Raw genomic sequence first — 12,286 nt, forward strand, 5'->3', positions numbered from 1 at the left:
TAGTATATCAAAAGGCACGAATACATCTTGCATCGAGGGATTTTAAATTCTTTCTTTCTAGTTTAGGAATGAAGATTTGGGGATTCGAACTTGAAATCTATTCCAAAAGACGGGACGGTCTCAAAAGACCCATGGTTAATGGTTTGGTCAAACATTCCATTTTTGGCCAATGGGGCCTGCGGGGCCCATGACCTGTGATTTCAAATCCGAAAAATCCTAGAGATCCAACAAAGCTTACTAAACATGTCCTGCAAGTTTGGTTTAGATCGAGTGGTTGGATCGCTCTTGATCGCACGATCGGACGGTAACCGTTTTACGCAAACTTTAAGTTATTGAATCGGAGCATCCGAGACTCCGATTCATGATCCGCGAATTACCAAACACTTAAAAACTGATTATTGTACCAACACTTTTAACAAAAAGTTTACCAAACGTCAAATTGCTTTTTCTCACAGCAAATCTGACAACAAACATTTTCACAGCACAACAATATCAAACTGGCCCTAAGTGATTATATGGAGAAGCACCTCTCATGTGCTTCTCCCCAGAATCACTCCCAAACGAGCCCTTAGGAGTTAAATGACAAACTAGATACAAATTCCACATGTAATGCAATGCACGCATTATCCAAGAATATCATGAAAAAAGTATTCTTTAGAATGAGCAAAATATTACAGCTGAATTCGAAATGGAAGGCTGACAGAGATCAACACTGTTACAATCAAAATTTCTCCTGACCCGTTTCACTTTTCCCAATTCAGATTATCTTTTCTCTTTTTCTTTGAGGGTATAAGAGAGTCAGGATCAACAGAACAAATTCACTAAATTTTCTACAGAACTTTCAAGACCAAGAATGTTACTTGACAGTCAACAAACTTTTAATTTTCTTCATTTTCGGCTTTTTAGCCTTTTTCTTTTGCTGGTTATACTCTTCATATAGTTGTATGGATGATGTAGTGTCATCTAGCTCAGCCCTTAATCTCTGATTCTCCTTAATGTCACGAAGAATCATGAAATGAGCAGAAAGTTTCTTTCTCACATCATTTTCATCAATTGAAGTTGTATCTGCAGAAGGTTCTATCACAGCTGATACAGAAGGGTCACTTCCTCTTTTCCTTTTGTTATTTGATTTTTTAATGTCACTCGGTGGCTTGAAAGACTCTGGCCTCTCCAAGGAAAAGTCCGTGAAAGCTTGTTGAGGAGAGATGGTAGAGTGATAAACCTGGTTATGAGCAGTGTTCATGCTAGATATACTTGAAGCCATACTTGAGACAGCTGGATGATAATGCTGGGTTAGAAGATTGAGTTCCCAAAGGACTGAAGCAAGAGCACCACTCAAATTGGGGTCCGAAGCATGTGGGTGATATTTCTGTGCATCAGGAGGGAGAGAAAAGAGAGGGGAGCGGGTGTTAGATTCATCATTATAATGAGCGTAAGCATGGAATGATGCCAAATGTACCAAACCCAAATCACATATAAACTAAAAAAATAATTATATAAAATCACTTTATTTAAGATTACTTGCTGAATGAACACGCATGATTGACATTTCTCATTTTTATATTACATAGCATTCTGCACAAATTGAATAATGCACTAGCATCATTTGAACTATTGCATGCTTTTGTGCAAGTTTAGGTCTAAGGTCTTTCTTCCTTTTACTCTCTGTTTTTTCTTTTCCCCTCCTGCTTGACAAATTAACTAGTGCATTCAACTGGATGAGTCTTCTATGCTACTTTAATAGATGGACTTCAGATTCTGGACCATTGTCTAACTTCCATATGGGAGACTAAAGGCCCCGCAGACAAAGTGAGTAAAACTTTATCAGTGGTATCATGGGTTCATGGGGAATCATTGAGGCATCCTTGAGGGAAATTAAAGGACTACAAAATGATAGTTTTGGTCTCTACTGTGGATTAGAATTTAGATAAAAGATAATTCTACAGTTTTGCCAACTCCAGAGCTGTAGATCAGAATTTAGATAAAGCTAATTCCTTCACATGATAACCAAAATGAAAAGAACTTGTGTTTTTGGAAAAGAAATAAAAGCTGGCCGCAGGCTCCAATTCATTATATATCATGATGCAGATGTTGGCATGAGAACTTACAGCAACAGAACCTGACACTGAGCCACCTCCAGCATCATTTTCTAACAGATTCCGGCACTTGACATTCTTCAAAAGAAGATGCTTTAAAGTAACCGAAGCTGCAAAAGATTCATATGGGGGACAGGTATAAGAAATCCATAACAAGATATTGATAGCTTTGTTTCCAAACAATAACATACCAGCCATGGACTCTGCAGATCCGGAACATAATGAGAATGTGGCCAAACGCTTTACAAATGCAGCAGCCTTCTGCATGTCATGTTGTCTATCTTCACACAGCATTGTCTTCAGAGCTTCAGCTAATACTTCGCCCTGATCTCTGTTCCACGAACACAGCCAGTAGGTAAATTTTTTTAGGTAAGTCATTAGTTGAACCCACCTAGAAAGCATGCACTTATACTAGTGTCTAAGGTGACAGGAAAAATCAATACACCATTGCAGGAAATAAGCTTATCACAACGAATATTCTTAATAGAAAGATGCAAATTAAGTTCCAGTACATATGGGTATAGGAATTTGAGGATGTTATTTACTTCATCTAAAATGCACAAAGATACCAACTAGATGCCACTGAAGGAAGATTAATGTTTTAACATCAAATTTTGGCATTAAAAAGTTTAGTGCAAACCTTCCAGGCCTATATTCAAGTATAATATTGTAAAGCTGGACAAAGAAGTCCTGTAGATCAACATTTAAGGCATCAAGATTGCTCTTCATCACTTTAAATGCAACAATGCAGCAACAGAGGCGCTCAGCTACAGTCAAACATTTTGAAGTATTCTCAGAATCGCTACCACCAGAAGCAAGCTTTTTCAGATAGTTTATAAGATCCCCCATGAAATCCATGTCAATTAGATGCGAGAATTTTCCTAATCCTTTCAGACACGGAGCAAGTAAAGGGTGGGGCTCAGATGCACCAGTAGATAAACTAGAATTTGCTTCAGATCTGAATGGAGAATCACAGGAAATTATTCAATACATTTGAAATCTGAAATAAAGAGGAATTGCAAATCCATAAACTACCAAAGAACAGATTATAAATGCTTTCCACTTTCAATCAAGCATATCTATGACAGACTTCAAAACTGAATATATCTCCCATTTCAATCACCACTCTCAAAGTAGCCATTTACTGCTTTTGGATACCTAGTTCCTTGAAGCAAAGTGCATGCAGCCAGGGTATTCATAAACAAGCTTATCCGAGCTTATGCCATTTACAATATCACTCAGAAGATCATTCATGTTTATGCATTTATCAACATTATGAATGAACTGTCAAAATATCAAAAGGTAAAAGATAGCAAATTATATAAATATGGTTGAACAATAAGAAAATTACACGAAAAATGAATTGTTTCACAATACAGCAATATTTAATGACAACGTAGCTTATGTGAATTTTACAGAATCGGATACCCATGTTCTTTATGGGTTTATTTGAGCACTTAAGGTACATTCTCTTTAGGGTGATCTTATTGAGAAGGAGTTTTGTGCTAAATGTAAATTATTTCGTGTTAAGCACTAGGTAGTTTTTTATGCCAAGATGGACATATTCTCCATCTTTTTTCTTGTACTTAATAAAAGCTAGTTTCCAATCAGAAAAATTTACAAATCCTTTTGGTCTTCAATGATTCAAAATGTGAAAATTCACTTCTACAAGGAGTTTCTTCACAATGCATCCATTTACCAGTATCACACACTGTATTTACAGAAAAAATAAACATGAGTGCATACTGCCCACAGACAGAGAAGCCAGTTTTTCCTGATACCATGCGATCAGTCGTCTCTCAAGTCTTAAAACTCATGTATGCTCGCCTTTGGATGCAGAAAACTCATGTATGCTTATGTATATGCTTAGTTTACAAACTTGTAAATCTTAACTTTAAAAAAATTAAAATTATTTGTACAGACTACTCAGTGAGCAATCTGCTCTTTCTTACTATAGTTTGTCTTTTAAGCTAAAGAAAATTCATAGGATATCACAGATCCAAAGTTATCAGCTATGTTGCACCAATTTGGATACGGGTACGCCGATACGGCAAATCTCTAAAAACTAGGATAAGGGTACCGCACCGATACGGCGATTAAAATAATATATATTTTAACAAGCATGGAGGAATGCCCAAAAAGTGCCGTATACGGGCATAACTTATCAGGAACATGATGTGCAAACAAACCTGGAAGCTGATGACTGCATTGTATGTTTCAATATGCGAAAATATGTTTCAAATACAGCAGAAAGTGCCTCTGTCTGCATTCCTCTCCGCTCCATAACATCTGGGGTAAAAGCAACCGCCTTGTAATCAGCAGCAACCTGTGTATAGCATTACAAAATTCAATAGGTTGAGAGGAAAAACCCCTGAAACAAGCAAGACCAAGAAGTCAATGGATTTTGCAAAACAGAAAAAGCACCTCCTCTCTTGTCTTTGTCAATAACTCTTGCCTACTCCTTTTTTTGTCATTTTCCTTCAATTGACGTGCCTCCTCATAATGCTTTTTCTTCTTACTTTTCTTGCTTTGGGGTTTATGTTTCTCATCATTTCTTGCAGCCCTCCCAAGATCCTCATCGAATGACAGAGACAAGAAAACCTGCAGAAGTACTAACAATAATAAGCATGGAGGAAAAACAAAATCCACACGAGTTCTTATTATACAATATGATTCCAACACGAAATTCATCTTCCCACTGTTTGTAGATTACTAGGCAGAAAAGCAACAATATCCTATCGACAATCATTTGTTTATGTGAACCTGTGTATGACACAAGTACCGGTAACATATGCACTTTCAACTGACAATATGCATTATGCATTGCAGCAAAATTACCAGAGAAAAGCTATATCCATATACATATCTGTACCGTAAAACAGTAAAGCTCCTTTTAAACAAAACTCAAGAAATCAGCCATCTAGTTGGCTGAGCATGGAGTCCAACGGTAGATGACGGACATAAGGAAAGAAAACCTTTATCTTAACTCAATATAACCCTGATTGTATCCCTATAAAACTACAGCATTTGATCAATAATTTTCTTTTGGCAGAGAGATATATGGTTAGGCAAAATGGTCCAGTATTGAGTTGATTGGCACAAAAATTGGTTAAAACAACATAAATAACAAATAGATAAGTAATCTCATGCCTCCACAGAGTCAGGGTGTAATTGGCAATTATGAGCTTTCACATGATCTGCAATTAATCGAACAGCCTCCACGGTTGCTTCACCATCGTGTTTTCCCTCGTTTGTAAACAGTGACTTGATGGTAGAACAGCATAGTTTCCTGTTAAGAAGTAGTTCATAGTTGGATGAAATAGTAAAAGAAAACATTGGCTATGATCATGGATCATGGACACAATTATCATGTGAATAAACCGAGAAAAGTGACATGTATCAACACAGACATGAGAGACGTGTTACACATGGGACATGGACATGAACAACGTGTTATGTCAACTTCATCCCAAAAACGATGACACATCAATACATCTGCAATCTTTTATATTTATAAAGATATCTGTTCACATTCAAACATATCTTTATATGAGAACAATATTCTTAAAAATAATTATGAAAACAACAACCATGTGTAGTTTTTTTGACAAAAAAGTTCAACACCTTGGCAATGTAGAACTGTTTCGAAGCAAAAGAAGGTGTTTTAGTCTGCAGCCAGAAACATCATCAGTCCTTAACCAAGTTTAGAATATTTTTCCTTTATCAGATAAAAGTTTAAATTCAGAATCTAACCAAAGAACAATATTTCCACCTAATGTTTTGCTCAATCCTAAAGCATAATAAAAGCTGACTAATGCTCATATTTAGAGTTAAACTGTGCACTCCAACTTGAAGATGCAATCATTTTACAAATTCTTGCGTCATCCCGACCTTCAAAGACACGTTGTAAGACTACTTACCAAATGGATACATTAGGGAACAAAAACTAAAGATAGAGCAAAACCTTATAAAATCATCTGGGGAGCCTATGTTTCTGATGACAACACCTAACAAGCTCTCCCAGTAGTTGAAGTGGGGTGCTGCATCAAGCAATGTACAGATACAGCGAAATGCCACATGCTGAAATGAGGACTGCTTTTCTAATGCTGCCAACTTCTGCAAGTATGCCTAAGAATGTATATAAAAGAAAAATTAACATGATTTATAAGGACAACCACACAAGTTAGCTGAAATATTAATATACCATGAATAGGTGGGTAAGATCCCTAAACCAGCTACACAAACTGTTACAAGAATTGCTCATACATATGTTCCAATCATTAATTCCATACATCTTTCTTCTACCACACCTTGTTCAAATCATCAATTCCATCAGTTCCTAGATCATTGCTACCAATTCAAAAATTTATCTACCACTCTTCAAAACATAATTGTTCTTCAAATTTACATAAATCAACAATGTTTTACACGTCTTTAGATCTTTTTTAAACAATGAATAAACTCAGTGTATGTTCAATGATTGGTCCAATGACCCAAACAAAACAAACTTTACATTCCCAAAATCTAAACAATACAATATCATCCATCAAAATGACCACTACGAAAAAGAAACAAATTTACAAATGGCAATTGGCATGATTCAAAATCAAGTTGCACTAGCTTAATAAAACTAACTAAAAATTTATTTTATTCAAGGTGTAGAAGATCCATTCGAAATTAGAAGAAACAAAAACCATCACAAGTAACCAGGCATAGAAAATATTGCCTACCTTGTATACAGATAGCAGTGTTGATTCATAAAGCCGCATTTTCTTAACATCTTTTGAGACCTTCATTTCTAGCTCCTTCTCAGTAGGAAGCCTAATCCGATATCTGCAATACATTCATATAAGAGTCATATTCCAATACTGGAATGCAGACAGAGAAACAATGTTGATCATGAGTAAACATGCACAATGGTTTGTGGGCAAGGACACAAATTTAATGTGTCAACACAGACACAGGGTGTCCAACACCTCAACAACCTAAATTATATAATACCAATGTTTATTCTTAATTTGACATATTTAGCACATATTTATATGTGCTCAATGTATTCGTCCAATGAGAATTAATTAAAAAAACAGTAGACATCATGGAACAGAACAGTGGTCTTACCCAGGAATAAGGTCTTTAAAAACAGCCAACAGAGATAGGAGTCCAAGTTTGACAATGGCATGATTGTTATCTTTACAAATCTGTAATATCTCCTTCAGAGATTTTGTATTGGAAGTTGGATCAGCAAGCAGCGCGATTCCCAGCTCTGCAAGTTTGTTCTTCTTACTTTCAAAGGCATCTTCAGCTGTAAGATCTTCTTTAACCTCGGCCTAACCATAAATAAATAAATAAGTACACTAAAACTCAAAAGCAAAACAGAAGAATAACTAGTCCAATCAGATGTTACCAGCACTGCTTCTTGTGGAGTTTGTTCAACTTCGGGTTCAACCTCCTTTCCTTGTTTCTTAGCCTCTTTCTTACATTTCTTAAGCTTTGCCCTCCTTTCAGCCTTTGTCAGCTTAACTATGCTTTTATCTGCAGCACAACTGGCCTCCTCTTCAATGGAATCGTTTTCAGATGCTTTTGATACCTTCGTTACTGTGTCATCACACGAATTTAAAACATGCACTCCGTATAAATCCAAAGACCTTCCAAAGACAACTCCCCCAATTACCATTATTCAAACTAGAAAAAATAAAATAAAAATGAGGAACCTGTTCGATAGTAGAGTTGTCCATCCAAGGTTTTAACAGGAAGCATCTACACGATCAACTTGAATCCCAGGATCCTCTCTTTTTTTTTGCAAAGATTTCCTTTTTAAGCGCTTTTCATACAATGCTTCCAAAGCATCCTCTTTTACATCAGCAACGCGAGTAACATGCCTTTGTTTAAACATAAATGTAGATTAGATGTATTACAACAAAAACAAAATTAGAAATTAAGATTGAAGAATCAACATATTGTTGATAAACCACAAAATTGATGCCTTTAGTGCCACATACAAAAATACTGACGTAATTAGCAACTCATAATTTTCATTTTTCTTCAACCATCCAAATTGCAAGTTAAAACCCATTTAAAAATATCTAAATATGCTACAATTACAAAGTTACATTTCACAGAAGCGATGTAATAACCAAATTCATTTGGGCTACACTTTGTATGCCAAAAAGTTGTCAAATTCTCATGGTTATTACTAATTTCCTAAATTTTAGAAACAAAACAAAAATATCACTCACGCAATTGACTAATTAAAAAAACACCTCCTCCGATTCTATGAATACAAAAATGACATTAAAATTATAACTTTGAAAACTTAAGCCCAACTAATGAAAATTCAGAGATATGTAAGTATTAAATTTGAAAGGAAATTAAGGTTCAAAAACACGAAATAAAAGAAAGGAACAAACTTGGTGATGGACTGAGTGTCTAAGGTGGAGAGAAAGTCAGTGTATTCTCGGTTTTGATCGACAAAGTCCTTGTCCTCGTCCGAGACTTCAATTTCGTCCTCCGAGACATCCGGTGGGAGCTCAGGAGGTAGAATGATCCTCTGCTTTTGCTTCCTCTTTGCCACCATTCTGTACCTAAAACCCTAGTTGCCTGCTTCTGGTCGATTATGTTGTTAGGGTTTTGTGGTTGTTGGTAGGGTTTTAGAATAGAGAAGCTGAAGATGAATCTCAGCTAGTTAAACTCTTGGGTTTTCTGTAATTGTTCTCTCTCTGTCTCTGCAACTTGTTCGCCTTCCTCAGTCCCTCAAAGCTACCATTTCAACCCAAAATCGGGAAAATAGAGAAAGATCGGGAGGGAGAGAGAGAGAGAGAGAATGATAGATAACTAGAGAGAGAAAGCGAAATCGAAATTGAGAAGATGAAGAAGAAAAGAAACGGTGCTGCTGGGGAGGAAGAAGAAAAGAGAAAGAAAGAAAGAAGGAATAAAACGGCGCTGGGTGTTGCTTTGAAAAAAAGGGTAATTACATTTTTGTCATTAGGGTCGAATTCAATTTTGAATTTTCCCATTTTAGTCATTATACTTAGGTCAAATCAAGTCCCAATTATACTTTAGTCAATTAATATGCACGTGATGCGTGCGTGCGTCCAATTTCCATTTCGCCCCACCCCAACCCAACTCTCTCTCTCCTCTTTGCAATCATACGAGCTCTCTCTCCTCTCTCCCTCCCTGCATCTTCTCCACTCATCCAATACCACCGGAGAGAGAGATCTCTGTCTCTCCTCTCTCTCTGCCTCTTCCCTTTTTGTCTCTTCCCCCTCTCTCTCTCTTCCCTTTCTGTCTCTTCCCCCTCCCTTCCCATTCTAATTTCAAGTTGAACATTGGCGTAATGGGTTTTTGTGTTTATGCTGTTATGGTTGCTAGTGATTAATTGAGATTTTGATTTTGTTTGTGTAATGGGATTTCATGTTTAGGGGCCTTGGTTAGATTTGGTTAGGGTTTTATTTTCTGGGTTTAATCGAATTTTTTAATGTTGTGTTATTTGGATTTGAAATTGTTTTCGGTATTTGGGTTCGGTTCTTTTGGAGAAATGAATTGAAGTTTCTAAACCTTAAACCCGTTTGAATGAGGAAATTTAAAATTATAAAGGAATTTATAAAATACGAAATTTAAAATGACGGAAATTAATATTTTAAAATCTGTAAAATTTATTGTTTGGATGATAGATTTAAAATACATAATTTAATCTTTATTTGTAAAGTTATCTTTTATAAAAACTCAATTTTTCTTGGAATTTAAGAAATGATGACTTTTAAATAGAATTTAAAGTATGAATTTATGACCTCCAAATTTCATGTTTTTTCCAACACGGAATTTCTAAATTTCTATGGTTTTTATCCGAACACGGAAATTGGTTCATGTCAATTTAGAGTCACATTCAACCTCCAGATTTTGAAAAACCTTTAAACCAATTATCAGCATGTTCTCTTTGTTATGTTTTCCTATTTAGATCGGTGCACTAGATACTAAGTCGTATAAGGTTTAATAAGAGTTTAATTAAGTTATGCCTTGAGGCCCAAAACCTTGTGAAATAAGGAAGGGTTTTGGAGCCTAATTAAGGAGTCCTATTTTGTTTCCTTTTTGCGTGAACCAATTCAAGTGGGCTTGAAAGATAAGTCAAGTCGGCCTCGGTGATGAGTAGAGACGACTTGACCTAGCCGTATATAAGCTGAAGGCCCTGCTCTCATCGGACACGTTCTCAAAACCTATTCTCATCATAAAGAGAGAGCTGAAACAGATTTTGAGAGAGAGCAGAAGTCCTTGAGCCATCACTGTTAAATTGCTAGGATTCCTGGGCAACGGATATGATGAATTCAGAAGCTGTGTATTCTAGGAAGTCAGCTCCAGGTACGTTTTCATCATGTCCCTATACGTATTACATGTTTGTGTGAAAGATCTAATATGTATTAAAGAAATCTAACAGTTGGTATCAGAGCCTTAGGTTGTTCACACATATCTGTAATCGTTGTTCAAGCATGCCTAATCTGTTTACATATTTGGTTATGCTATATTATTTTTTGGTTATGTTTAATTTTGAAAATTGATTAAACATGTTTTTCTGAAATATCAAAAGTTTTAAAGAATCTGGAAAAAACATGTTTTGATCCGATTTTCATATTTTCAAAACTTTAAATGCGTTTTTGACCTAGCAGATCACCTTAAAAGCCTAAAAAAGCCAATATGTCACAGCAAAGCTGTGTGTTCTGTAAGTTAGGTCATTCCTTGTTCAGAAAGGTATTTTGCGTCAAAAAAGGACACTGAAAACCCCTAAAATACTGTTCACTGCAGTTTCACTGTTCACTGCACAATTTTGGGTTTTTTTCTTATTGAACTGTGTTTTGTTTGGTTATTTTTCTGAGCTAGGTAGATGTTTGCTTTTGTTCTGAGAATCAACAAACTTTCCATAACAAAACCAAACCTAAAAACTCAAACCCTAAAGAAAATAACCGGAAATTGCATTATACATGAATTGCTTGGTAAGTTTCTTCAACAAATAGAATCTATCTAGTAATTTATCTGTAATGGCACAAGATAACATGTAATTTGTATAAGCTATAAGTAATCTCTTACCACAAAGGTGTGATATTTAATTAAGGACGCTTGCATATATTATTTGTTAGTTTTGTGAATGAAGTTAAACTGTTTCTCTTAACAAATTGAGAATCGGTTTCTAGGAAAGTAATATGTAATATGCTTTCGTTTGCAAATCCTTTACAGTTATGAACACTCCCTCAATCAATTTCTCACAAATTGAAACTCTCACCGGATCGAATTTCAAACGATGTAAGTTCGATCTTGATATTGCGCTAGGCATGAGTGACATCGATTATGCTATCACTCAAGATGAGCCGACCAGACCAGTTGCGAACTCCCCTACTGAAGTCAAAAGAGTCCATGAAGCTTGGAGGATGGCGAATAAGGGTTGTCTGTTGGTTATGAAGAAAACTATGACTGAAGCCCTTTTTGGTGGAGTTCCAGAAACAGACAGTGCCAAGGAGTTTATGGAGCACATTGAAACGAAATTTAAGGAATCTGGTAAGGCTGAAACGAAGCATCTCATGTCTAGGCTGGCTAATACAAAGTATGAAGGAGGAGGCAGCGTAAGAGAACATCTCATGGGACTCATGGATATTGCTGCCAAGTTGAGCAAGTTGAAAGTGCCTATTGCTCCAAATTATCTAGTGCATATTGCACTGGAATCCCTACCTTTTGATCAGATGAAATCCTCCTACAACACCGTGAAGGAAGATTGGACAATGGATGATATGATTACAATTGCTGTTCTTGAGGAGAATAGGACAAGGGCTCGTGGTGGTGTGGTTAACGTGGTCACTGCCAAGAAGTATGAGGATAAGGGCGCTGCAAAGTGGGGAGAAAAGAAGCAGAGTCAATTTCAAAAGAGCAAGCCTCTTGGCGTGACCCCTACCACTGGATTTAAGACTGAATTTAAGTGTTTTTTCTGCCAGAAGGAAGGCCACATGAAGAAGAACTACAACAACTACAAGAAGTGGTTTGAGAAGAACAAGAACAAAAGTAATAAAGAGTTAGCCTTAGTGAGTTTTGAGTCTAATTTAGTGGATGTTCCTTCTAATTCTTGGTGGTTAGATACGGGTGCCTCGATTCATATAGCTCATAAAGTGCAGGAATTCACAAGAAGGAGGGAACCAAGAAAACATGAAGTTAAA

General features: G+C 36.2%; 1 pseudogene across 1 annotated transcript; it reads right to left on the reverse strand.

Moving 5' to 3' along the window:
- Positions 1–636: 636 nt before the first annotated feature.
- Positions 637–9,055, reverse strand: LOC110771292 (nucleolar complex-associated protein 3-like; annotated as a pseudogene). Its single transcript, XR_015836830.1, has 13 exons — positions 8,504–9,055; positions 7,808–7,975; positions 7,501–7,691; positions 7,215–7,423; positions 6,827–6,929; positions 6,061–6,224; positions 5,247–5,385; positions 4,521–4,697; positions 4,286–4,422; positions 2,737–3,054; positions 2,288–2,427; positions 2,109–2,206; positions 637–1,369 (listed from the first exon to the last, which is right to left on the reverse strand). The product of XR_015836830.1 is annotated as a nucleolar complex-associated protein 3-like (transcript).
- Positions 9,056–12,286: the final 3,231 nt, after the last annotated feature.

The sequence above is a fragment of the Prunus avium genome, chromosome 6 (genome assembly GCF_965620075.1).
Source record: "Prunus avium chromosome 6, drPruAviu1.hap1.1, whole genome shotgun sequence".
In the NCBI taxonomy this organism is placed as follows: Eukaryota; Viridiplantae; Streptophyta; class Magnoliopsida; order Rosales; family Rosaceae; genus Prunus; species Prunus avium.